Source organism: Schistocerca americana, chromosome 4 (genome assembly GCF_021461395.2).
Source record: "Schistocerca americana isolate TAMUIC-IGC-003095 chromosome 4, iqSchAmer2.1, whole genome shotgun sequence".
NCBI classification, from domain to species: Eukaryota; Metazoa; Arthropoda; class Insecta; order Orthoptera; family Acrididae; genus Schistocerca; species Schistocerca americana.
The window spans coordinates 535,184,378-535,210,297 of NC_060122.1; the positions used below are offsets into that span (position 1 = coordinate 535,184,378).

The 25,920-nt window shown below is 41.5% G+C and overlaps 1 protein-coding gene and 1 pseudogene across 1 annotated transcript in view; one reads left to right on the forward strand and one right to left on the reverse strand.

The window, feature by feature from the left end:
• Positions 1-25,920, reverse strand: part of LOC124613600 (neuroendocrine convertase 2) — a 1,535,239-nt gene that overhangs the window by 1,216,471 nt on the left and 292,848 nt on the right. The gene's annotated exons all lie outside the window — the stretch shown is intronic.
• On the forward strand, positions 900-1,017 carry LOC124614142 (annotated as a pseudogene).

Genomic DNA, 25,920 nt, shown 5'->3' on the forward strand with positions numbered 1-25,920 from the left:
CAGCCAGGAGTTATTACGGGATGATTTCTTTGGACGAGCACCTGTTCGAGCAGATTTGATGAGCTGTCCACTTAGGCACTTTTGTCTATTGCGCCTTGGCGGTAGAAAAAACTTTAAACTTCTAAGTCAACAGAAACGGTGATTTACGTCACATATTTTGATTTTTTCACAGTATCGATAGATAACAGACAAAACTCATCGCAATTCTCGTTTCCCATGAGGGATGGATTACTTGTATACATGATTAAGTTTGTAGGGAAGAATCAGTGTGCGAGTCCTACTCGTACTTACCTGGAATATTAATTTTTTTCCATGCAGCTCAATGACTATGACGTCATATCTCCTGAAAGAGTCATACAATGTCATAATTTAGCAGGTACGTTCAGCGGTACATTCGGACACTGTTGCAAAAAGTGTTACGAATGGAGTTGGTAGTAAAGAATTAATATATTCATTCCCGATACTGAACTTTTTTTGGGTGAACATCGAAACCGTAGCGGGCGACAAACGTCTTTGCTTTCATCATTTAGTGGGGAGAATCAGCGAGGAAAAGAATTGTTGGAAGTTCCAAATTACATGAAAATTCGCTCATTCTCAAAAACTGCTCGAATATAGTCTGAGCACTCTGTAATACTTGTCTTACTGTGTAACATCCTTAACACGAGATTATACCTCTTAATGAGTTCATTATGACAGCATTTCAAATTTTTAAATTCGGTCAATAGTTGCATGAAAACTGGAAAATCAAATTTTTGTTACCCCCGGAAGCGGTTAGATAGGCAACCTACAAGCCGAAATGGGTGATCCGGAGACAATTTTAGCCGTTAGAAGTAACACAGATGATTCACTACACAAGTCACAGTTTACTCGATAAATATTTCCCAGCTTGCTCATAACATGCCAACGGCCTTGCCGCAGTGGTAACACCGGTTCCCGTCAGATCACCGAAGTTAAGCGCTGTCGGGCTGGGCTAGCACTAAGATGGGTGACCATCCGATCTTCCGAGCGCTGTTGGCAAGCGGGATGCACTCAGCCCTTGTGAGGCAAACTGAGGAGCTACTTGATTGAGAAGTAGCGGCTCCGGTCTCGGAAACTGACATACGGCCGGGAGAGCGGTGTGCTGACCACATGCCCCTCCATATCGGCATCCAGTGATGCCTGTGGTCTGAGGATGACACGGCGGCCGGTCGGTACCTTTGAGCCTTCATGGCCTGTGTGGGAGGAGTTTGCTCATGACACGTATATTCTGTGTCTGCTTTTTTTAAGTAACTGCAGTCCTATTACTGTTTGACCACTGTCATCTGTGTAAACGACGTTCACCTGTATTCACGTAGAAGCATAGTGGATGAACGTGAACGAAACTATGTGGCTTTGTACAGTCTTTAGTCTGTCGACATGACTGGAAAGGTATTTTGAAGCTCAGGCTGCTATCACATAGCTAGTGCCATCTGCAACACAGGCAAGCTTAGATAGTGTCTCCATTTGAAAAATAGGATTAATATGTTAACATAATAAAATCATTTAGTGAGGAAATAAATGTTTTACGGTTACTGTTGCCACAGAGAGGCTTGTCCTGCGCCTTGTGAGATAAGATGTTTACCCTTATTGCACGCTATTTAGTTTTGCACACTATGGTGGTCAGTCTTTTGAGCACTTCTGGCTACTTTGTCTCAATACGTAATATTCGCACCACAATTAAAGACCTAATTTTCCGATAGAGGTGTCATCTAAGTATATCTGCGATTGGGATGAGATGCTTCAGGAACTAGGGAACTGTGGCTGAAACGGGTAGAGATTCATCGAAAATTACGTAAAGAGAATAAGAATTTGGTACGATGCAAAAAGCAGTAGGAATACAGCGTTCAGACATTCAAAACACACAATTTATGCTTTCGGACGAGGTAAGTAAATTGCACTACAAAGGGTAGGAAATCCTTAGAGAGGTCGGCGATTCTATACACTTACACATAGAATTATTTTCTATCACACTTTTCGACCAACATCATCATCAGATCAAAATACACAGTCCAGTCACATTAATGGGCCCACGTGTCAAAAGCCTGAAGAACCAAATTTTGCAGTTCGGAAGGCTGTGAGACGTGCATCAAGACAGTTAATGCGGTTCTGCAAGGCAGCGACCTGGCCAGCTGCGCTAGGTATCTCGATTGAGGACCCGTGGCGCGGACAGCCCGATCGATGTGGTCCGACGGAGTCTCGATTGGATTTAAATACGGAAAACTCATCCTGGCGCTCTTCGAACCACGCCCGTACACTGCGAGGAGTATGGCACGTTGCGTTGTCCTGCTGGCAGATGCCATCGTGCTCAGGAAACACATGTAGAGGCGGACACGGTGGAGGAGGAGGAGATTAGTGTTTAACGTCCCGTCGACAACAGGTCATTAGAAGCTCGGGTTAGGGAAGGATTGGGAAGGAAATCGGCCGTGCCCTTTCAAAGGAACCATCCCGGCATTTGCCTGAAACGATTTAGTGAAATCACGGAAAACCTAAATCAGGATGGCCGGAGACGGGATTTAACCGTCGTCCTCCCGAATGCGAGTCCAGTGTGCTAACCACTGCGCCACCTTGCTCGGTGCGGACACGGTCCCCAAGTACGGATGCATATTTGAGTTTACCCATTGTGCCATTCAGAATGACATAATCACTCAGGGAACGTCACAAAAGTATTCCCCGTACCATAACACTCCCTCCTGCGGCCTGAATCCTGCGGGCAGTTGTTGCATGGCCGTGCACAACAACAGTAAATTGTCGGATGGAGCATAAAACGTGATTCATCCGGAAAGGCGACGTGTCACCACTCAGCGGACGTGCAGTTGCGGTATTGCCGTGCAAAGTCCAGCCTACGTCGCCGATGAACAGCTGTTAGTATGGGAGCATGAATGAGGTGCCTGCTGTGCGGGCCCATACATAGCAAAGTTCGCTGAACTGTCGTTGAGAAGATACTGTTCGTACCGCCCTGGTTCATATGGCCGGTCAGTTTCTCAACAGTTGCACGACTAGTCGCCCGTACACATCTCCGCAGCCATCGTTCACCGTTGTCGTCTACAGCCCGTGGTGTACCACAACTGCTTCGGCGCCGGTTTTGGATAGCGACTGATGACCTCAGAAGTTAAGTCACATAGTGCTCAGAGCCATTTGAACCATTCTTCTATTGGTGTCCATGCTTGCAAGCAACGAACGATGAAGCAGAAATGAGCGGCCTGCAGTGCAGACAAGTAAACAGGCAAACGTGTTGACATTCTGACACCGTGTAGCACGAGAGCTCTGCCTGACGGTGATTGCACCGTTAATGCCGTTATCGGCCACGGTCTCACATTATAGGACAATTCTCGAATTTTTATGACAGGTGTGATTCGAGTAGTACAAAAGCACGAACGGTCCAAGGGATGGCCAGATGTTAAGTAAAGTTAGTCTACACATGGTACTTTGATAAAAGGTTGTCTTTTCTGCTATTGTAACATCTCACTGTGTACTGTTATATAGTAGACCGAAATGTTTCGACTTTGAGCACTGTGTGTATTGGCATTACCGGAAACAGTGGACAGCTCTTAAGTTAATATATAGGTAAGTGTTCTCGGTAAACTGGATTTTATAAATTGCACTTCCTTTGGTTAACTAACTGTAAATGATCGTATGAGTACGTAAGCTGATCATTTCTGCGTGAGTTTTGGTCAAATTATTTGTTATCAAGTGCTCTCGTAAATGCTTTTGATAGACTGATTTAACTTGTGGAAATTTAATGGTAAGTGTGCTCTGGAGTAGTAAGTTCATAGACTATTGTTAAAGAGCTGTCATCTGACACTGTCTGAGTTTTATTTTAATTTCAACGTAAGAGACTGAAATGCTTTAGTATTGTTATTTAAGGTTTTTGGGTATTATCATTGCATACGCTGTTGTAAGTGAATGTTAGAAAACAAAACAAAAGGATTTCAGTGTAAAATGGAGCTGATTAACTAATGATTGTTGGATCTTAAATAAAGGAAGAGACTAATAGTTGGCGGTAGCAAAATAAATGAAACGGTAGGGCACGGTGTTGACTGTTCAGCTAATGTATAAAAACGGTTGTTGGGCTACTGAAAATTAATAAAAATTTATAGTAAGGAGTGTTCGACTTTCAGCGCACAACATGTCCGCTCCACTTCCCCACTAAATCCGTGTCTCTGCCTTTCTTTTTTTACCACAGATTTGAACGTCACCATTAAGAAACGCGATATCACGGTAATTTTCTTCTCAAGAGCTATCGAACGCATTCATAAAACGGATACGGTTCCGTTAAAAAAACGCACTTACTTCAATATCTCAAAATAATACGTGCCCCTCGAGGCTCTAAAATATGCCGAAAATCGCGTTTCAATATTTGTAACCGTTCACGATATAAAAGGGTTGTTACGTCTCACGTGACTCACGCAATATATATAGTTGTGTTCCACTAGACGACGGACTGCATTAAAGTTTGTGCAAGCACGGGCACTGAGCACTAAAAATTCAAGATTACATTTGTATCTCTTCCCAGTATAATTTGCATTCCTATGCCCAAGACGTGTATTGTCCCTCATTCCGCCCCTAATGATGGCTGCGGATTTTGCGAAACGGAAGTTGGGGGTGCTAGAGCGAGTGGGTGGTCGCCCGTCTAGGGCAGTACTCGCGATGCGCCCGCACCTGGAGCCAGCTGCGCCGACTGCAGCCGTAGCTCAGCTCATACATACGTAAGCAGGGCTGCGGTCTAGCGGGGTCCGGCAACGGTAGAGGCAGAGGCGGGGCAGGGGCCCTCTCCGGCGCATCTGCTGCGCTCGTCCACGGACGGTTTCAGAGCAGAGCCGTGCGCGCGCTTCTCGGCCGTGGAAGTCATTAAGGTGAAATAACCAGAGCTGAGGGCAGGATCGTCCACCACATAAAAGATCAGCGGAAATTAAAAAATTGTCATGGGAACTGATAAAATACTGTACTCTCCTCTAAGGTCCCAGAAAATGCTGACAAATAAAATCTTTGGAAAATAAATACTTTTTTCCGGAACGGGTCTCGTATCTGGTACCTTTCCGTTATTGAGCTCTCTTTCCTTTTTATTAAAAATCTTGTATTGTACTGAAATACAATCAGCTGTAACGTTGTGCATATGTTGATTCGAAGCTCAGTCATTATCACAGCAAACTTTAAATAAGTTACATTAAGCAAGTAATTAACTAACTAAAAAAATTATGTTCTTTTCAATATAAAACATGCACAGGTATCGGCACACTTTTAAACAACATAAATTATTGTGAAGAAGGAAGTTGTTAACGTGAAAATTTGCTCAAAGTGAAATTATAATGACCTGCAGCATGTGACCAGATAAGAGGACACACAGATGCCAGCTAAAAACACGAATAACTGAAAGTAATCACTTGTCTGCGTCAAAAATAAGACTTGAGCTGTTTTAAAATCAACAAATATCGCTTATCAATACAAAACTGTATCATACTAAATTCCAGTGAAGACATTCTAAAGTAAGAGGTGAAACGCGTCTGGAACGAATAAAACACATTTCAGCATGAAAAAATGTGTTTTTTTAATTACAAAACGAATATTTATGTTAACTATTTGAATAATTCATTCAGATTTGTTCCAGATGAAATTTATTTTACCTAACAGTCTGCTCATGTAGTGAAAATACAAAACACATCAGTTTCATCCCTTTAATTTACAAATAAAAAAGGGAAAAATAATATCCAGAGGTATACAAGACTACGTTTTATCTATTGCATTCTCATATGAAGCTTCAAAACCAGAAATCAGGCCTGAAACTCTAATGTTGCTATGAGAAAGAGCCGATAAATTCCTGTACATCGATGGCCTTCATATTGACGAGAAGAAATCTCAAATGGTACACATTCCAGACAAATGCAGTCTTTAGCGTCATGGTAAAGTTTACAATCTGACAAATGAATAATATATGAAGATTGCTGTCATAATACTAAGGGGACGACAGAATAACATCATAATTAAAAAGGGAGGTGAAAACTTAGAGATATATAAATTGATTCAGTTCGTAAAGAAGAATGAGACATTCTCGTAAGAGGCCCAGTTAGTCACAAGAAAAGCAAAATGAAGTGTGGTAACTACTAAAGCATCAGCTTGCTGATTGTAACCCTCAAGGTATTATTATTATCTTCAGAAAATCAGAGCGCCAGCATCTGTGACCTAGCGGTTCTAGGCACTTCAGTCTGGAACCGCGCGAATGCTACAGTCGCAGGTTGAATCCTGCCTCGGGCATGGATGGGTGAGATGTCCTTAGGTTAGTTAGGTTTAAGCAGTTCGAAGTTCTTGGAGACTGATGACATCAGATGCTAAGGCCCATAGTGGTTAGAGCCATTTGAACCAATTTGAAAATTAGAGCCATTCATAGAGAAAAAAATGGTTCAAATGGCTCTGAGCACTATGGGGCTTAACATCTGAGGTCATCAGTCCCCCCAGAACTTAGAACTACTTAAACCTAACTAACCTAAGGACATCACACACATCCATGCCCGAGGCAGGATTCGAACCTGTGACCGTAGCGCTCGGTCACATCGGTAGGCATAGAGAAAAACATACATAAGTACTAAGCGGACTTTCGACCAAAAGGATCGACAACAGATCACATTTTCACCCTAAAAAGTGTTTGAAAAACAATGAGATCTGATAAAGATCGCTATAGCCCGTTCAGCGACTGTCAAAGTGCATAATACAGCATCAACGGGACTAGTCTATACAATGCACTGTTAAAATTCTGAATCCCTGACACTGGTTGGAACTTGTATGGATGGGACTATGGCAGCACTACGTTTCCGAGGGTTCACAATACACACGTTCGAGATTGAGGAAAATCTCAGACAAGGGGATGCTCTCGCACGTTTTCTGTTCAGTCTCATCTTAGGGATTGTAACAAGGAAAAACCAGAAGTGGTCTAGAGTACAGATGGATGGTAATTTCAGTTTTCTCGCATATGCAGATGACATAGTACTGCCAAGTGAATCAAACCGTGAATCGAAATAAATGTACCAGAAAATGGACAACTACGCATAGATGGCTGGAGTAGAGGTGAATCAAGACAAAATGGAATTCGTGCAATTAGGAAGAAGGTAAGAACAGGAAGGATATCTTGAGGTAGCTCGCATGAGGTTCATGCGAGAAAAAGAATCAAGTGTGTGGGCCATGTAACCCGCATGCCAGAAGAAAGACAGGTGAAGAAAGCATTTGAGGGGAAATCAAATACTTTGGGTCTTGGTGTATCAGCGAGAACAACACAGCAATGCACATCAAGAAAAGAATAGCAGTTGGAATGAAAGGCATGTATTCCCTCAGTGAGATGTTCAGCTCAAAATCAATATCAGCGAACATTACGATGAGTGTTATGCCCAAAAGTCATGTACAGTTCAGAAACGGGCAGCATGACTAAACAAGAAAAGGAAAAACCCATCAATATTTGAAAGAAGAGTAACGAGGAATATATGGAGACCTAACTTCAAGGAGAAGGGAGAAGGAGGAAAAAGGAGAAAATCTACCTCTTGAGGCAATAACTAACAATGCTACAAAAGCTGAGAGAAAAAGAATCAAGTCTGTGGGCCATGCCAGAAGAAAGACAGGTGAAGAAAGCATTTGAGGGGAAATCAAAAGTAGACGCCCCATAAGACGATCGAGGCCGCGCTGGACGTACGACCTGACGATGAACCTTGCAGCCCTGCGGACTGAAGACATGTGGAGGAAGCGAGCACAAAACACTAAGGAATGGACGCAGTTTCTGGAAGCAGCGCATTGTATAAACGGCCTCCGACCGCCGTACACATGGTATGTGGCAAAACGTGATCGACGTTTAACATACTCATGACGATTTCAGTACGATTCACGACCAGTCGTCACAGTCTGACTTCTGCCAATACGCTCCTTACGGACTGCCAGTAGTTTTGGAAACAGAGAAACTCCGCTGCAGAGTGAAAGCTGTATTCTGGAGAATTATTGGGAAATATGACCTTTTCTCGTTGGAAAATGCGGCCGTTTTCTTTTATCACAATCAACATTTCAAAACCTTAAGTTACACTATTTGACCGAAAGTCGCCCTCCATCGGCAATGCTGGAAATCAATACGGTGTTGGCCCACCCTTAGCCTTGATGACAGCTTCCACTCTCGCAAGCATACATTCAATCAGGTGATGGAAGGTTTCTTGGGGAATGGCAGCCCATTCTCCACGGAGCGCTGCAGGGAGGAGAGGTATCGATGTCGGTCGGTGAGGCCTGGCACGAAGTCGGCGTTCCAGTACATTCCAAAGGTGTTCTTTTGGATTCAGGTCAGGACTCTGTGCAGGCCAGTCCATTAAAGGAACGTTATTGTCGTGTAACTACTCCACCACAGGCCGTGCATTATGAACAGGTGCTCGATCGTGTTGAAAGGTGCAGTCACCATCCCCGAATTGCTCTTCAGAAGTGGGAAACAAGAAGGTGCTTAAAACATCAATGTAGGTCTTTGCTATGATAGTGCCACGCAAAACAACAAGGGTTGCAAACTCCCTCCATGAAAAACACGACCACACCATAATGCCACCGCCTCCGAATTTTAACTGTTGGCACTACACACGCTGGCAGGTGACGTTAACTGGGCATTCGCCATTCCCACACCCTGCCATCGGATCGCCACATTGTGTACCGTGATTCTTCACTCCACACAACGTTTCTCCACTGTTCAATCGTACAATGTTTACGCTCCTTACACAAAGCGAGGCGTTGTTTGGCATTTACCGGCGTGATGTGTGTCTTATGAGCAGCCACTCGACCATGGAATCCAAGTTCTCTCACCTCCCGCCTAACTGTCATAGTACTTCGAGCGGATCCTGATGCAGTTTAGAATTCTTGTGTGATGGTCTGGATAGATGTCTGCCTGTTACACATTACGACCCTCTTCAACTGTCGGCGGTCTCTGCCAGTCAACAGATGAGGTCGGCCTGTACGATTTTGTGTTGTACGTGTCCCTTCATGTTTCCACTTCACTATCACATCGTAAACAGTGTACCTAGGGGTGTTTAGAAGTGTGGAAATTTCGTGCACAAGCATATGACGCAAGTGACACGATATCATCTGACCACATTCTAAGTCCGTGAGTTTCGGGGAGCGCCCCATTCTGCTCTCTAACGATGTCTAATTACTAATGAGGTCGCTGATATGGAGTACCTGGCAGTAGGTGGCAGCACAATGCACGTAATATGAAAAAAAAATATTTTGGAGGTGTCCGGATACTTTTGATCACATAGTGTATTGTTATATGGTGTTCTCAGTAAATGTGAAACGTTATTTATTATTAATTTAAATACTACATACGTTATACACTGATACGACGATGTCTGCTCAGCTAAAGATAAAGATTCAGCGGGACCAAATAAATTAGAATGGAAGTTAAAGGAAAATATGGGTGGATAAACCGGGGACAGTTACGTATGTGGTCTGGTATATCTGATTAATATTTTTTCTGAAATTTGCACAGAATTACAAAATTTGGCAATGGAAGACTCGTCACCAACTACGTAAGCTACATCTCAAATGCAGGGTATACTTTCATTTAAATAAACGTCCACCGTCGTTGTAAACAGAACGCTCTAGATCTGAGAGGTTTAGTCAAATCAATAACTATTTTTTTCTCTGTTTTCCTGTTGGAATTTATCCTTATGAGAACTGTAGCGGGACGATTTGAAGAGGTAATAGATTGCTGTAAATTCATATTTTCAATATTTCGTGTTGAAAACTGAAAGTAAAACATACCACTAGTTAACACAATCTATAAAAAGTTATTCGCTGAACACTACTTCTCAGAAATGCCCTCCACTGTATGTATATAAGGTATTGTTGGTCCGTAGTTTGGAAGTTTAGCGTGGCCTCTTCCACTATATTGGCAGGTACTGCCACTATCCGGTCCAAAATACGTTGTTTGGTGGCTCTAGTTGTTCTCCGGGTATCATTCGTTAACATTTCCATAAAAAAAAACATTCACAGGGAGTAAATTGGGCGAGCTAGGTGACCAAGAAATGTCCTCGTTGCGAGTAATGGTCTAAAGCATTCACAGCATTAGTTGAGATTTATGCGGTGTGGTTTGTAACCGAATCATGTTGGAAAAGCGTATCGTCAATCACTGTAAATAGGCCAGGTAGCTGAGTGAGAATGTTATGAGACATTTAAATGCATCGTCCATGAATAACAGTTACCGTATTAATTGGCTCATTCTACATTCACACTTAACTGCCTGGTGGAGGGTTCATAGAGTCACTTCCATACCATCCCTTTACCTTTTACTTTCGAACAGCACATTGAAAAACGATCTCCTACATCTTTCCATCTGAGCTCTGATATCTTTTATTTTATTACTATGGTCATTTTTCCCTCTGTAGGCGGGAGGAAACAAAATATTTTCGCAGCCGGTGTAGGAGAAAATTTCGTGAAAAACTCTCGCCGCAACGAAATACTTATTTTTTTAATGACTGCCACCCTAGCTCTCGTAAAGCACGAGAATGGACCGATCATGCCATTCACCAAATTTGCATGCCACACTGTGACTTTATGAATGGGGGAAAAACTTCTCATGACGTAAGTTTTCTTCCCTACCAGTACCCGACATTTTGTTTACTGACGACCCAGAAACTCGATCTTGTCACTCATCAGTTTGTCGTTCACCTGGGTGAAATCCTGAGAATATTCTGGCAGGTTCAAGTTCGATGCTGCCATGAGCCCGGATTAAAGGACTGTACAGCATAAAGTTTGGATAGATGAAAACTAAGGGCTACGTGCGGGATCCTTATCGCAACTGAACGATAGGCCGTGCAGATGACGCGGAAAAGTAAAATTCATCTGGATCACCTCCTGATGGAGGATGGAGGCCCTAACCCTTATCCGACCATTCTGACTACGATTTTCCATAATTTATCGAGGGTCCTACTAAAAGGCTAAGGCCCATTACATTTCCCATCTTCGTAAAACTAGAGCCGTAAGTGTGAAAATACCTCTACATATGAATTATCTTTTTTGAATTTTTTAATACTTATTCCTTAAACTGTAACAAGGCTTACAGAATGTTCAAAACCCACTTAAAAGTGATCTATGCTAAAGAAAACTTCTGCTACTAAGCGAAATTATTGTCTCTAATGTTGGAAAAATATTCAGAGAAAAGAAAACAAAAATGTTGATCCAGCTGACGCACCGGTTAATCCCGGTACAGCTAGACAGTTTTATGTATTCAGGGGATTTCCTAAATCACTTATAAGGGGACCACACGACAATTGGTACATGAAGTTCAGAACTCAAATATTAATCCCCTAAAATATTTCGATGTAGTTCTCAGATATTCTCGAGAAATCGACTTTCAGGTTTTCCGACGGTTTTTAATATGCTAAAACAAGGTCGACTTTTCTCGACAGGCAGCGTGGCTATGTGACACAAAGCTCGCCTGCCACATACGGGTTTTAGATTCTATTCCTGGCTGACGGAAATTTTTGAACAGGAGTATGTTCTTGTAGCAGCTCCATGAAGTTTAAAGTACATAAAGATGGAAGAAAATCAGTAGTACTCTAGGTTGGTAATCGCTGGTTCGAGCTCGTTTATTGTGGTAAAAACCAGCCCTCACAGCACCACTTTGTTGAGCGTCTGTCTGTACAACTGTTAAAAATCCTTTTTCTCAGGGACGTATAGACATCACGTTGAAACTTACGTCACAAATTAAGATCTACGGTGCTTTGACGGTGAAGAAAACTGAAGTTTCTAAGCCAATGCAGTCATAACATACGGCCATTTATGTCACATATTTTGATACTCGCAAACTCCAGCAAAACCTATAGGCTAATTTCCGTTGACATAGAATCATAAATTTTGGCAAGAAACGATGTTCCGCAATACACGTAAAGGAAAAAATCCAAAAATTGTTAACTTGTAAGTATACCGAACGAAGAAAAAAATTTGTCCGAGTGTCTTTCTGTCTTTCTGTTAAGACCCATTTTTAACAGTTGGTTGACGTATAAAAATCAAATTGATGTCAGATACTACGTCCTATGGTCCCTTGAAAGAGTAATAAATATAACATTCTAAGTTAATTCTGTCAAAAGGTACGGCCATTTATGTCACATATTTTGATACTCGCAAATTCAGTCATGAAGACATTTCCCTTTGAGGAGGAGGAGATCAGGGTCTAGCGTCCCGGCGATAACGAGATAATTGGAACGGAGCATAAGCTCGGATTGGGGAAGGATGGGGAAGGAAATAACCCACGCTCTTTCAAAGCAACCATCCCGGCATTTGCATGAAGCGATTTAGGGAAGTCACGGAAAATCTGAATCAGGAAGGTCGAACACAGGTTTGAACCGTCCTACTCCCAAATGGGAGTCCAGTGTGCTAATCACTGCGCAACCTTGCTCGGTTTCTTCTGTTGACCTAGAAGTACGAAATTTGCCAAGAAGCAAGGTTTTTCAGTACAAGTAAAGGAAAAACCTGAAACTTGTTAATTTGCCATTATACAACTCGTAAAAATGCTTTCGCTTGCCTTTTCTTACCCGACTGTCTGACTAACGTTGTGTTAAGACTCATTTTTGTTAAGAATTGGTAGACTTATATCTTGCCTTTATCGATGTCGATAACAGGCATAAATCGTTGAGATTCCCGATTCCTGGATAAACTAATTATATACATATATAAGTTGCTACGGTATCCTCGGTGAGCTTCCGTTCAGTTCAAATACATCACTTAAATATAAAATTCATCAAATATGTGCCAATTGATAGACAGCTAATTGCAATATTTATGAATAATGCACGTATTTTTCATTCTAAATATGTATCACACACAAGAATCCAAATTTCGTTGCAAATACAAATCCTTAGTAACTGGTCTTTCATAAAAGACTGTTTAAATTTAAAAAAAATACAAATTAAATTCACTTTCATCCTTAGATATTTTACGCTTCATGGAAATGTTCATGGAATATGCCCCTTTGTGCAAAATTATGAGAGGGCTGGGAACTGAAGCCGCGGCTCACACGTAGTAGGCGATCATTCTACCACATGGCGAGAAAAACTGACTTTGCCTTAGCACATTAAAAACAGTTCGAAAATTTTAAAGTCGATTTTCTCGACAGTTTTTGAGAGTTCCATCAAACTATTTGCGGGATTAATATTTTAATTCTTAATTTCACGTACCATAAACATAAGAAATTTCGAAAATTCTACTGCCGTGTTGTCCCGTTGTAAGGCAGACAGAGCGGAAGTTTCCTGTGAATAAGACGCATCTGATTTCCCATTTCTAGCGTGAATTTCGTGGCTGATGACCTGATCGTTAACGGTACATTCTACCATAACCTACCTTCCTACTTACAGAGAAAGGGGAGGGGGTGGGGTGTGGGAGGGGGACGAGGCATACACGTTACAAATTTTTCAGATTATCAATCCTTAGTATTGTCTTTCTGTTATTTCGCTGGACATCAACGCTATCTTCAGTTCAGTTAAATACTTGTCCCCACCAAACGGCAACAACGGTCGCCAAATATTCTGAACTTCGATTTTGGAATGGACGGAAATGCAGCTACGGAAACGCACTGCCACTGCGCCGCTCCAGTGCTCTTGTCACAACAGCGTTTACGTGACCCAGATAGCTACCCGTGCTGATGTGTGCTCTCCGTGAGAACAAACGTGCCGCAAACCTAGACTTGTCTCCGGTTGCCGGGAGCGCTGCAGGTAATTAGTTTTCCCGTCGTCGCCAGCTGACGTTGAAAAGTGCTGTGTCGCTCGTGGGCCGTTAGTCGTCCCCTGCCGGTAGGGAAGCCACAACTCATCTACACGGGCGCCACCTGGTGACAGGGGTCGCGTCACTGTCGCCATATCCACGCCTGTATGATGGCGGTGCGGCTGGCATATTTCTTCTACCCGCCATCAAGGAGTTACTGCACACTGCCTGCATCATATTACAATTGCGTTATCAGAAAATAAACTGAAAACAAACTCCGGCCACAAGCCCCGGAGTACCCATCGGTACCGACCGACCGCCGTGTCGTGCTCTGCCAACAGCGTCACTGGATGCGGTATGGAGAAGTGTGAGACTGATAGGTGTCATATACACTATTGGACATTAAAATTGGTACACCAAGAAGAACTGCATATGAACGGGTATTCATTAGACTAATATATTATACTAGAACTGACATGTGATTACATTTTGACGCAATTTGGGTGCATAGATCCTGAGAAATCAGTACCCAGAACAACCACCTCTGGCCGTAATAACGGCCTTGATACGCCTGGGCGTTGAATCAAACAGAGCTTGTATGGCGTGTACAGGTACAGCTGCCCATGCAGCTTCAACACGATACCACATTTCATAAAGAGTAGTGACTGGCGTAATGTGACGAGCCAGTTGCTCGGCCGCCATTGACCAGACGTTTACAATTGGTGAGAGATCTGGAGAATGTGCTGGCCAGGGCAGCACTCGAACATTTTCTGTATCCAGAAAGGCCCGTACAGAACCTGTAACATGCGGTCGTGCATTATCCTGCTGCAATGTAGGTTTTCGCAGGGATCGATTGAAGGGTAGAGTCACGGGTCGTAACACATGTGAAATGTAACATCGACAGTCCAAAGTGCCGTCAATGCGAACAAAAGGTGACCGAGAAGTGTAACCAGTGGAACCCCATACCATCACGCCGGGTGATACGCCAGTATGGCGATGACGAATACACGCTTCCAATGTGCGTTCACCGTGATGACACCAAACACGGATGCGACCATCATGATGCTGTAAACAGAACCTGAATTCATCCAAAAAAATGTAGTTTTGCCATTCGTGCACCCAGGTTCGTCATTGAGTACACCATCGCAGGCGCTCCTGTCTGTGATGCAGCGTCAAGGGTAACCGCAGCCATTGTCTCCCAGCTAATAGTCCAGGCTGCTGCAGACGTCATCGAACTGTTCGTGCAGATGGTTGTTGTCTTGCAAACGTCCCCATCTGTTGACTCAGGGCTCGAGACGTGGCTGCACGATCCGTTACAGCCATGCGTATAAGATGCCTGTCTCTCAACTGCTAGTGATACGAGGTCTTTGGGATCCAGCACGGCATTCCGTATTACCCTCCTGAACCCACCGATTCTATATTCTGCTAACAGTCATTGGATCTCGACCAACGCGAGCAGGAATGTCGCGATACGATAAACCGCAATAGCGATAGGCTACAATCCGACCTGTATCAAAGTCGGAAACGTGATGGTACGCATTTCTCCTCCTTACACGAGGCATCACAACATCGTTTCACTAGGCAACGCCGGTCAACTGCTGTTTATGCATGAAAAATCGGTTGGAAACTTTCCTCATGTCAGCAGTTGTAGGTGTCGCCACAGGCGCCAAGCTTGTGTGAATGCTCTGTAAAGCTTACCATTTGCATATCGCAGCATCTTCTTCCTGTCAGTTAAATTTCGCGTCTGTAGCATGTCATCTTCGTGGTATAGCAATTTTAATGGCCAATAGTGTATAATTTTGATATCTGGATTGGTTGTGAGCGAGCAGCGATGTTGTAAAGCTGTATCGCAGAAGTTAGGTAATTATCTTTGGCATGCGCAGAGGCGCAGGATCAGTCAGGACTGAGAAATCAACTGCAATGTTATGTTTCAAATGTAAAGTCTCAATTTATCAATGTTTTTAATGAAGATGATAATATCAAGATTATAACGGAAACAGATTTGTGAAAGTTTAATGGAAGTAAGTATATGCCAGAAGTGGAATGTCAAAGGTAAATATTATATTGATGATTCTATTTTATTATTGCTACCCCATCGGACTAACTTGGTTATTGTACTGAGAGTTGCTAGGTTTGAAAGATAGGAAAACGTATTATTTGGATGTTAAGACTTTCATTAAATTTGAAATCAGCCAAGAGCACGTTTTCATTATACCAAAAATAACTTAGTGTTGTCGTTTATGCCCATATTTCATTTTTATCTACCTTTCGCTCACTTCTCTTACTATTTTCAATTGACTATTCTTTTATGGAAAAGGAACCAATTGTGTTCGGAAAGTACTTCGATTAATTGCAACTAACAGAGAGCTCGTTGCACCTCATGAGTTTATCAGAGTCGAGGTAAGGACTAAATATTTTGATGTTTTTTTTTTTTTTTATTTATTCAATCAGGGCCAACTTATGACATTCAGACACAGTTCTTCTGATCAGTTTTGCAAAACTAATCATCGTAGGTTTTATGTCAAAGTTCATTATGCAGGCAGTTTATACTGTACAAAATTCTTGCAGTCAGATTGCTAACTGTTACAGTATGAAATACTTCCCTTTTCTTTACGTCAATTGTTACTACAATGCATCTTTGCCTTCATGTTATGACAGTACAAATTTTCTATTATTATGCATTATTACTTGTGCACTGCTATTATTATTTAAAACTGAGTATGTCAGTCTTATTTTTATTGTTTGAAGAGAACCCTCAAGGCCAGCACACCGCTCTCAAGGCCGTTGTCAGTTTTCGTGACGTGGAGCCGCTAGTATTCGGTCAAGAAGCTACTCTGTTTGCGTCGTGAGGCTGAGTGCATCCCTTTGTAGCCCTACCACCAAGCAAAAATCCTGTGAACTTTGTTACAATTCTCCAACACCCACTTTCGGTGTAGCGACGTTAAGCTAACACTTGACACGAAGCTCCGATGCAATTGCAAATTATGTGACAGCTATTCCATTTTCACAGCTCATTTCCCATTCTATTGTAAGTTTATCACGAAGTTGGTTTTCCTCAGCCCATAGCTTTCACACATATCTCGGCCTTTGGCTCTGGTTCGATCCTTACTACCGTCCCATGTCCAATTTTCGTATCACTCTCTTGTTCTGTTTTAGGATACCAAACGGAGAACACATTTGACGACAATGTCTCAGGCGGGCCTCTTGAATTTCTGCGCGCTGCGGCCTGATTGTCTAACTTCGGTGCTAACAGTCTCGGAAACAGCGCAATGTATCTAATTTTTTTCTTAACAATTATTTCTCAGCAAAATATACTCTGCAACACCCTTGAAGCTTTTAAAAGTGTTCCTGACATCCCTGTATTTATGGCCGAACTTGTTCAACAAATTCGTGTGGTAGATGCTGGCGTAGACGCGTTCTCCCCTGTAATCTTACACAGTCATTTACTTATACGGGAAGAATCTTAAGTCCAATGACCTTCAACGTGATAAATCACTGCAAACGGCAACAACCGCGAAATATCTAGGGATAACTGTCGAGAGTAATCTAAAATGTAATTGCCACGTACTACAAATTGTAGGACACGCAAATGCCAGGCTGATACTGATTGCAAGAACCTTAAAGAAATGTAATTCTCCCATGAAAGAAGGAGCTGATGTAACACTTGTTCAATCGATTCTTGTGTACTGCTCAATAGTTTGAAGTTCTAACCAAAAAATACGATTAAGAGAAGATATAGAGAAGATTCAGTGAAGAGTTGGACGTTTCGTCATGTGATCGTTTACTAAGCGCGAGTGGCATACACCAGTGGCAGATGCTACAGCAGAGGCGTTGGGCATCATGGAGAAGAACACTGTTGAAATTCCCAGAAATAACATTCGAAAAAGAGTTGGACAACATATTACTTCTTCCAAGATATGTCTCGCGAAATGACGGCGAAGAAAAAATTCGAGTTCATACGAAAGTTAATCGACATAAGTTGTTCTCACTCACCATTCGTTAACGGAGTACAGAAGGGAACAATTGTTAGTATTACCGGAGGTACCCACCACTCGCCTAAGGTAGCTTGTAGAATATAGTGTACAAGGATATCTTCTACGTATTTTGGTATGAGACTCGTGGTCTCCAACGGCTCATTTCAGAGTAATAACATAACAGTGATTTGTAAGTTTTGTTACCTTTGTTTCTGCAAAAATATATTAACGGTGGTGAAAAAAGACTACAGTACGCATAACCCAGTGTTTTGTGTTGTACATTATGGTGAATACAACACAAAACAATGAGTAGTGCAACAACCTTCAGACGAAACGCGTACATTTTTATCACGGTATACGTCACTGTCAACGAAGAACTAACACTGCCGGAAAAACAAATCCAGAACGGAACTGAACGATTCTAAATACGAGATTGAGAGCGAAGAGTGAAGTGGACGTTATTTTTGTCTACAGCAATTGCGGTGAGTGAATGGAACAAGTTTGTTTCCATGTTAGAACGCAGCGTAAAATGTCAAATTTTGTACCGTTGTGCAGATATTCTCATTGAACACATATACAAAGGCTTATGGGAATAATAAATCAAACGAAATACAATTACTTTGTTACAAAACGGTGGAGATGACAAGTCTTTGATACCAAAATACTAAGAAAATATTCCGGAACAACCTTCAGAATCACTGCACATCCCATGTACGTTTTAATGTAAGTATTTTGGCGTCAAGTCCAACCTGAAACACAGATACCATACCCTCTGGATGCCTCCTTCACATCGCTGCCAACTGAAGTGAACTGGTAGCACGCTGGACTCACATGACACGAGATGTTGGGGATTCAAGTTCCAGTCCAACCATACGGACATTTATGTTTTCCCTGCTCTCCCTAAATTGTAAGAGGCAAACGCCAGGCCTTTCTTAGCTTTTATTTCTTTTTAATGTTAAAGCCAATTTCAGTCTCATTCCTTCTTTGAGATTTTCTGCCTCTTCAAATGATCTCATCATTGACGGAATTTTGAACCTCAGCCCTTGCCGCTCGTTCTGCGTCTCACCACGACACACAGAAGCGTAGACTGCGATGTAACAAAACAGCTTATGAACAAACCTCCAAACCCTCTCACCATTAAACTATTCGTATTGCTGCATGTAAGTGGCACTATAGTGAAAAGCACATTGTGTTGTATCTTATCAGCTGAACACGCCGCCCCATCCCATGAAGGGTAGGCGGCTATACATTATGTTGGCCGAACATCAGGTAAAGAGCCATGAACTCTGCTTCACCCCACTCCACATTTTTCAATTTTCTGGTACTTTACAGTAAATCAATAACTTATAACGCATTCATTTCTATTTGCATCGCCATAAATTTATTTCAGTTACAGATTAATTTCCGCGTTGTCAGCCGTGTATCACAATGAATCTGCCAGTACGTTATCTCTTTTGCCATCGAATTTCCTGCTGTAATATTGAAGATTCAATAACCCTGTTTTCTAATTCCATAAAAAATATATTTCTCGGTTAGATAAACAACATATGTATGTGTGAAGCCAAGTCTGGGGCTAGTATTTCTGTTTGACAACACTTCAGCCATGTGCTTGTCATTGTTACATGTTATTTCTTCCTCTTCTTACCTGACATCATAATGCCAGGTGGATCCAGCAACAGGCCTGTTCACCACCATAGCCGGACGTTGTGGCCGAGCGGTTCTAGGCGCTACAGTCTGGAACCGAGCGACCGCTACGGTCGCAGGTTCGAATCCTGCCTTGGGCATGGATGTGTGTGAGGTTCTTAAGTTAGTTAGGTTTAAGTAGTTCTAAGTTCTAGGGGATTGATGACCTAAGCAGTTAAGTCCCATAGTGCTCAGAGCCATTTTTTTTTTCACCACAATAAATGGTTGTGGCTACAATCTCTCACTCTCTCTCTCTCCCTCTCCCTCTCTCTCTCTCTCTCTCTCTCTCTCTCTCCCTCTCTCTCTCTCTCTTCTCTTTCGTCATTTAGGACATCTGACTGGACATTAAGTTTTGATTTTCTCTTTAAAATACATACCTCCCTTGAAACCATAGCAGGGGAATTCCTTCAAGTAGATTTATTATCCTCAACGGAACTCACTGAAACGGTCTCATGAACAGTTTAACAATTCCCCGTCGCCATCACCGACATTTCTAGTCGTGGATAAATCCCTAGAACCGCATTACTTGTTCTGACAAAGTGCTTGATGTCTGGTAAGTCTAGTAGTTTTCAGAGTCCTGCTTCTTTAAAAAATACCGTGAAAATGGAAATGTGTGGTATATAATTAGAGTAACTAATAAGAAGGCAAAACAGAACCCTTATTGACTTAACGTTATTCCATATCAAAACAATGTTCCGTCCTATTATAACGATGTTTTTTCAATATCATGAATCTGCACACTGTCATTGTGAGGAAAAACATAATACCCGAGGGTCAAGGGCTGTTGTAGTCCAAGATCCGATCGCTCTTCAAATGGAAGCTATAGTGAAAGTCAAATGTGTTTTATTTGCAACGTTTAACTACACCTCGCAGCTGCTTCTCTACATAGTCGCCACTCCGACTTAGACACCCTCGTCATATAATGCAGCCGCATGTGCTTTGCACCTTTTCTCTATGTCGGTCCGCAACTCGTTATTTGTGGCAAAATACTGTCCTCATCTGCGAAACGGTGAAAATGAGCGAGAGCGGAGTTCATACTGTACGGTGGGTGATTAAACACTTCTCATTGAAAACACTGCAGGAGTATCTTCGTTACAGTTGCAGTTTTCAACTGAGCATTATCATGTAGGAGAACAGTGCTTGATAATAACATTTCTCTTCGCTTGTGCTGAACTGCCCTTCTTAGACGATTTTCTCTAATGGCCTGATTCACTCACAGAATACGATAATCGGTTGACATTCGCTTCGTTCCCTGAGCGCTTGCATCATTAAGGTCTATAGGTCCTGCTTCAAAGTTCCTGCGCCACTGCCTCATTTTGCTGTCAGATATGACAGTTACGTTATGTGAGCTGCCTGCAAATCAGGCGGAACCCCTGAGCATGAACAAATGGAATGGCAGCACGCAGTTCACACGTGATGGGAAACTACTGCTGTACGCAACTTGAAGTGCTCACTGTGCGCTCAGAACTGAAAAGTTCGACGTGACGCGGTCGACGAGCATATCAGAGACACTGTGCAACGCATCTGGACAAAGCTTCATAGGCTTTTACTGTGGTTTTGGTTTTGAGAGCGATCGGACCTTGAAAAAAATAGCTCTTGCATTTAAATAGTATTCAATAAATAACTTACGTTTGAATTCTCTTCTTACCGAGATAAATGTGTATAATTCCAATATTTTACAAGCATCATTGTTGCATTAAGGCAAATATCCAAATGCAGATTACCGAATTAAGAAAGCCGTCATATAACTGTAAATCGGACTAACACATTGACTAACACAGTAAAGTAAAATGTAATTTACAGAATTAACTTTCAATCTGCGGAGGAGTGTGCGCTGAATTGGAACTATCTGCAGATCCTGTACCATTGGGACTTCAGCCTGGAACTTTGTGTTTCCAAGGCAATGCTCTTACTGAGAAACCCTTTCTACGAAACGTCCTAGCTCGGTTAGGTATGCAGGAGATCTTCAGTGAAGTTTGGTTAATAGTAGAGACGTACTGGTAAAAATGAAACTGTCTGGTTTGTTCTAAGTCATACCCCTATAGCTCAGTCAGTTAGAGCGTCGTCTACGAAAGGCGAGGTTCCGGATTCGGTTCCCGGTCCAAAACACAGATTTATCCTGCCAGAATGTTTCAAGACAGTAAGCTCGCCTTTTTAGAGTGATTCATTCTAAAAGGAAGTCATTAAAGACCGAGTACAAACTCCAACTGTGGAAGAGGGGAATAGAAATCTGCCATGCATTTTCAAAACGATCCATCCTGATATTTTCCTTAAGGGGGGTAGGACGTCAAACGGGCCGACTTGGAGCAAGAGAGGCACCACAGGACATTTCAATTTCCACTGTCTATACTTTTACAAATAAATTCATAAAACTTTGTCAGCATGGCCAGGAAGGATTCAGAATTTACACTCATAGCAGAGAAAGTTCTAAATCATAACGAAGCATATTTTTTTTTTTTTACGTGTGAAATTTCATAATTTTTTTCACTTACTAATGGCAGCATTTGTTGCTATAGGTACACATTTCTTCATAAGTAAGAGAGATTCTTCGATGAATTTTGCACAGCATACAAACCATACTTAAAGGTGTATGAAACTCTAGAATTTTCCAAATCTATTAAAAACTGTGGTAAAAATTGACGTAATTAACTATAAAATTTGTGTTTTTTCTAAACATGAAGCTTAAAATATAACAGTTCATTCGTTTTTTCATAAATTAAATAAATTCTAGAGTTTCATACACCTGTGAGTATGGTATGTATGCTGTGCAAAATTCATCGAAGAATCTCTCTAACTTACGAAGAAAAGTGTACCTACAGCAACAAATGCAGCCATTAGTAAGTGAAAAAACGATGAAATTTCGCACGTAAAAAAATTTATTTTTTTATGTTTTCGAATTTCCTCTGCAATGAGTGTGAATCCTGAATCCTTCCTGGTGATGCTGACAAAGTTATATGAATTTATTTGTAAAAGTATAGACAGTGGAAATTGAAATGTCCTGTGGTGCCTCTCTTGCTCCAAGTCGGCCCGTTTGACGTCCTACCCCCCTTAAGGGATTTAGGAAAATCTCAGAAAATTTAAATCTGGATGGCCAGATGGGAATTTTAAAAGCTGTCCTTCCAAATATGAATCTAGGATCTTACCACGTTGCTTGTCTGCTACAAACAAGAAAACCTACAATGTGTTTGATCGTGGTCGTGTTCGGCAAAACATTTCGGTGGCCGGAACGGTGGAATATATAATGAGCCGTGGAAGATTTTTATCACCACACTTCAAGGACAACTTGCCATTCGCCTTCTCATGGCCCACCGGGAGCCTTTTGAGACGGGTGAGGCTGGGCATTGAAATGCGGAATCAGCAGCAGAACTTCTAGAGTGAAAAGTTTGCGTTCAGCTCGTTGTGAAGTTCGTCCGGTGGCGTCTGCAGAATCAGGCTGGAATACCCGGCTTTCAAAAACATCTTTCTTTTTCTTTCTTTGGTTGCGTCGCCTTCCATAAGAGATTACAAGCTGTTTTTTCCTAGCGAACGTTTTCAGCCAAAGCTTTTTTTAAAGCCTTCCTCATGCGAGTGTAAGCGGATAAACGCACAGCAATATTGCCTTTAATTTTTGGCAGACTTCGTCGTGCAGTATATAATCAAAATAACTTTTCGTGGTTTTCTCCTGTCCGGTATTATCATGTACGTACATGCATAATGTGTCTTAAAATTACACTTGTCTGAATCAGATGCTTAAATTGAATATTTTAAATAAATATTAGTAAAGAAAGGTACTTTTCAATATAGTAAGGAAAACAGAAGCTTCATTTAAAGTAGTGTACAGTCATAATTTGTTTGCTAAATATAAAATGAGAATTTTGCAGTCACTGAAAACTCTGAATTGAAGACTTCTATATATCAAGAATAAAGCTGCAAAACCGCAGTCTCTGTCCGTTTACCTGATGACCACACTAATCTCCAAAATTACTAGACGAATTTTCGTCGTTTTTTTCACAGCAAAACTGAGCGTAGCTTGTGTCAACGTACAGGCTTCATTTCATCAAAATCAGAACATAAAAAGAAATATATTGTAATTCAAAGTTTTATCTAAAATCATCTGCTCATGTCAGTAGCTGGGATGAACGATCGTTACTGTGTAGCACACCAAAGAACAATTAGGTGGCACTATTAGCTTTTTTCTTTTTTTTAGTCAGTAATAGATGTATTCTTATCTTTGTGAATACAAGCTACAACAAATTAATTTGGTTAGGAATTACGGATTTACTAATTTCGCTTTGTGTAATAAACTCAACGATATTGCTTTGCTTCTTTCGATAGGTTTAATTTGTATTTGACTACTTTCGCAGGAATACTTTTTTACCTCAGAGACCGTAGTTCTTCAGAAGTTGATGTTAGTGACAGAGCTGAGAACCACAATTTTATCTTCATGAGTACAAACTACCATTGATTTTACTTGGCTGGGGCATGCAGATTTATTAATTTACTTTACATATTAATAACTTAATGACACTGCTATGGTTCTTTCCATAGGTGTAGTTTATATTATTTGCTAGGGAAGTAAATTTATAAAGTTTGCTTTGTGATTTGGATTTCTACTGAATAAATTTTAATTTCATTTTGTTGACGAATAAAAATGCCTGGCAAACGGTTAAGTCCCTCTGAAAACACTAGAACCCGTAAAGTAATGAGTCCTATGCGGTCTCAAGAACCCACATAAGACTATGAGGCGAGAATTACTGCAGGTCGAGACCATCAGGCTTTAACTTGCTCTTTCGGAAAGTTAGGCACGATGTAACTCTCATCAAAGGGCGTCATGCATTATCACGCTCGTCAGAACCCTTCAACCACAGAGAAAGCCGCTGAAGTTCTCAGCGTGTTCGCACAGCGGTTTCACGGTTCCATCGTGTTATTAAATCAAACGGGTTCTTAGTTTATTTACCCAGTCGTACTACTTGAAACGTTGTATAAAAAAGCTTTATAAATCAGAAATAAATTCCACGCGTATGAAGTTTCGGGCACAGCCATAAAACCCGGACAATGCTGGGTTCCTCAAACACATCATAGAAAGTTGAGAAGTGAGATTTTCGTCTATGATGGCTCCAATTCAAAATGCTATACAGATTTGCAAGGGGAATGCGCCTACTAGTCATCATTAGAGTTGTGAAACTGCTACAGGCTACCATGGAATATCATAAATAACTACGGTAGATTTCCTAGTAGCCCTCGTCACTTAAGGGTAACGACAGGGTACAGACTAAAATGTTGCTCAAATTTAGGATTTTTTTTCTCCGGACTGGAATGTAGTAGACACACGGGGTGTACATTGAAGCTGTTATTGATACTTTTTATCAAAAAATATTAATGTCTTCACTGTACAATTAGGATTTTCCCAAGGTAGCTCTGAAAGGAGGTAGATTGACGATTGTCGCTGTAACTCCGGTTGTAGTTATCTGAAACATCAAATTAACATATCATCCATATCATCCTGATCCTTACTGATGTAATTTTGGTACATCGTAGGTAATTGCAAAAATAACAAGAAAAATGCGAAATTGCAGATTGTAAGGTGGCTGTAGCGCAGCGGGAAGATGACAGAACGGCAACCCGCGAGTCGCGTGATCTAGTCCTTGCAATGTCACAGTCCTACGGAAATAACGTTCACTCACCTTACTGTGATTTCTTCTTCTGCAGTCTGTTTCGTACGCCTTCCCCGTTAAAAACGAATAATGTTCCTCTACTGGAAAAGCTGTAGTAGAACCAGCAGCATTGTGCGAATCCAACGGGAGCAACACATGTTTTCAGTATCAGGTTAACTGACCGATCGATTGAGAGGTAGCTTGTGAGTGAAAACTCCTATATACTGGCACTTATTTCACACAAACAACACTGACAACGACTTGCTAATCTTACGTTCTGGTTTCAACGCTCACGCACAATCATAATCGCTCGTAATAGCCAGCTTATTGTATCCAACCAAATCTAATACAAGGAAAGACTGCAGAAGGTATTATCTTTGACAGAAAGCTCTGTCAAGTACTACAAAATTTGACCACTACAAATGTTCAGTTTGCGGGTGCTCCTTGTATAACACGCCAGGAATTTTGGTTATTCAAAAGTCACAGTTTACATATTAAAATCGGGATTTCATGTGGTCGTGTTTTTCACGCTTTCGCGTTCACTTTGCTGCACTTCGCGATTAGGTTTAAAGCATTATTTCGTAAAATTTGCACACCTATTCCTTATATCCACGTCCGACTGAGATCCGAACGGGCTTCGAAAAGCAACTTTCTTAACCGACAAAATACCCAGGATCGGACTGTCCTCTGGTTGACTAATATACGTCGTAACCAATCCAATGTTAGTATTAAACCGCGCAATCCCGCGTGTTTTATTTTTAACCAATCACAATTTAATAGCTTTCATGAACGATTTATCAAAAGAACAAATTTATGAAATCACAAATATCAAAATAACTCCCCGTTTAAGTAACAAAATTATCGTAAAATGTATATTTTTTCTCAGACCCATAAACTGGCTGACTAACTTTACA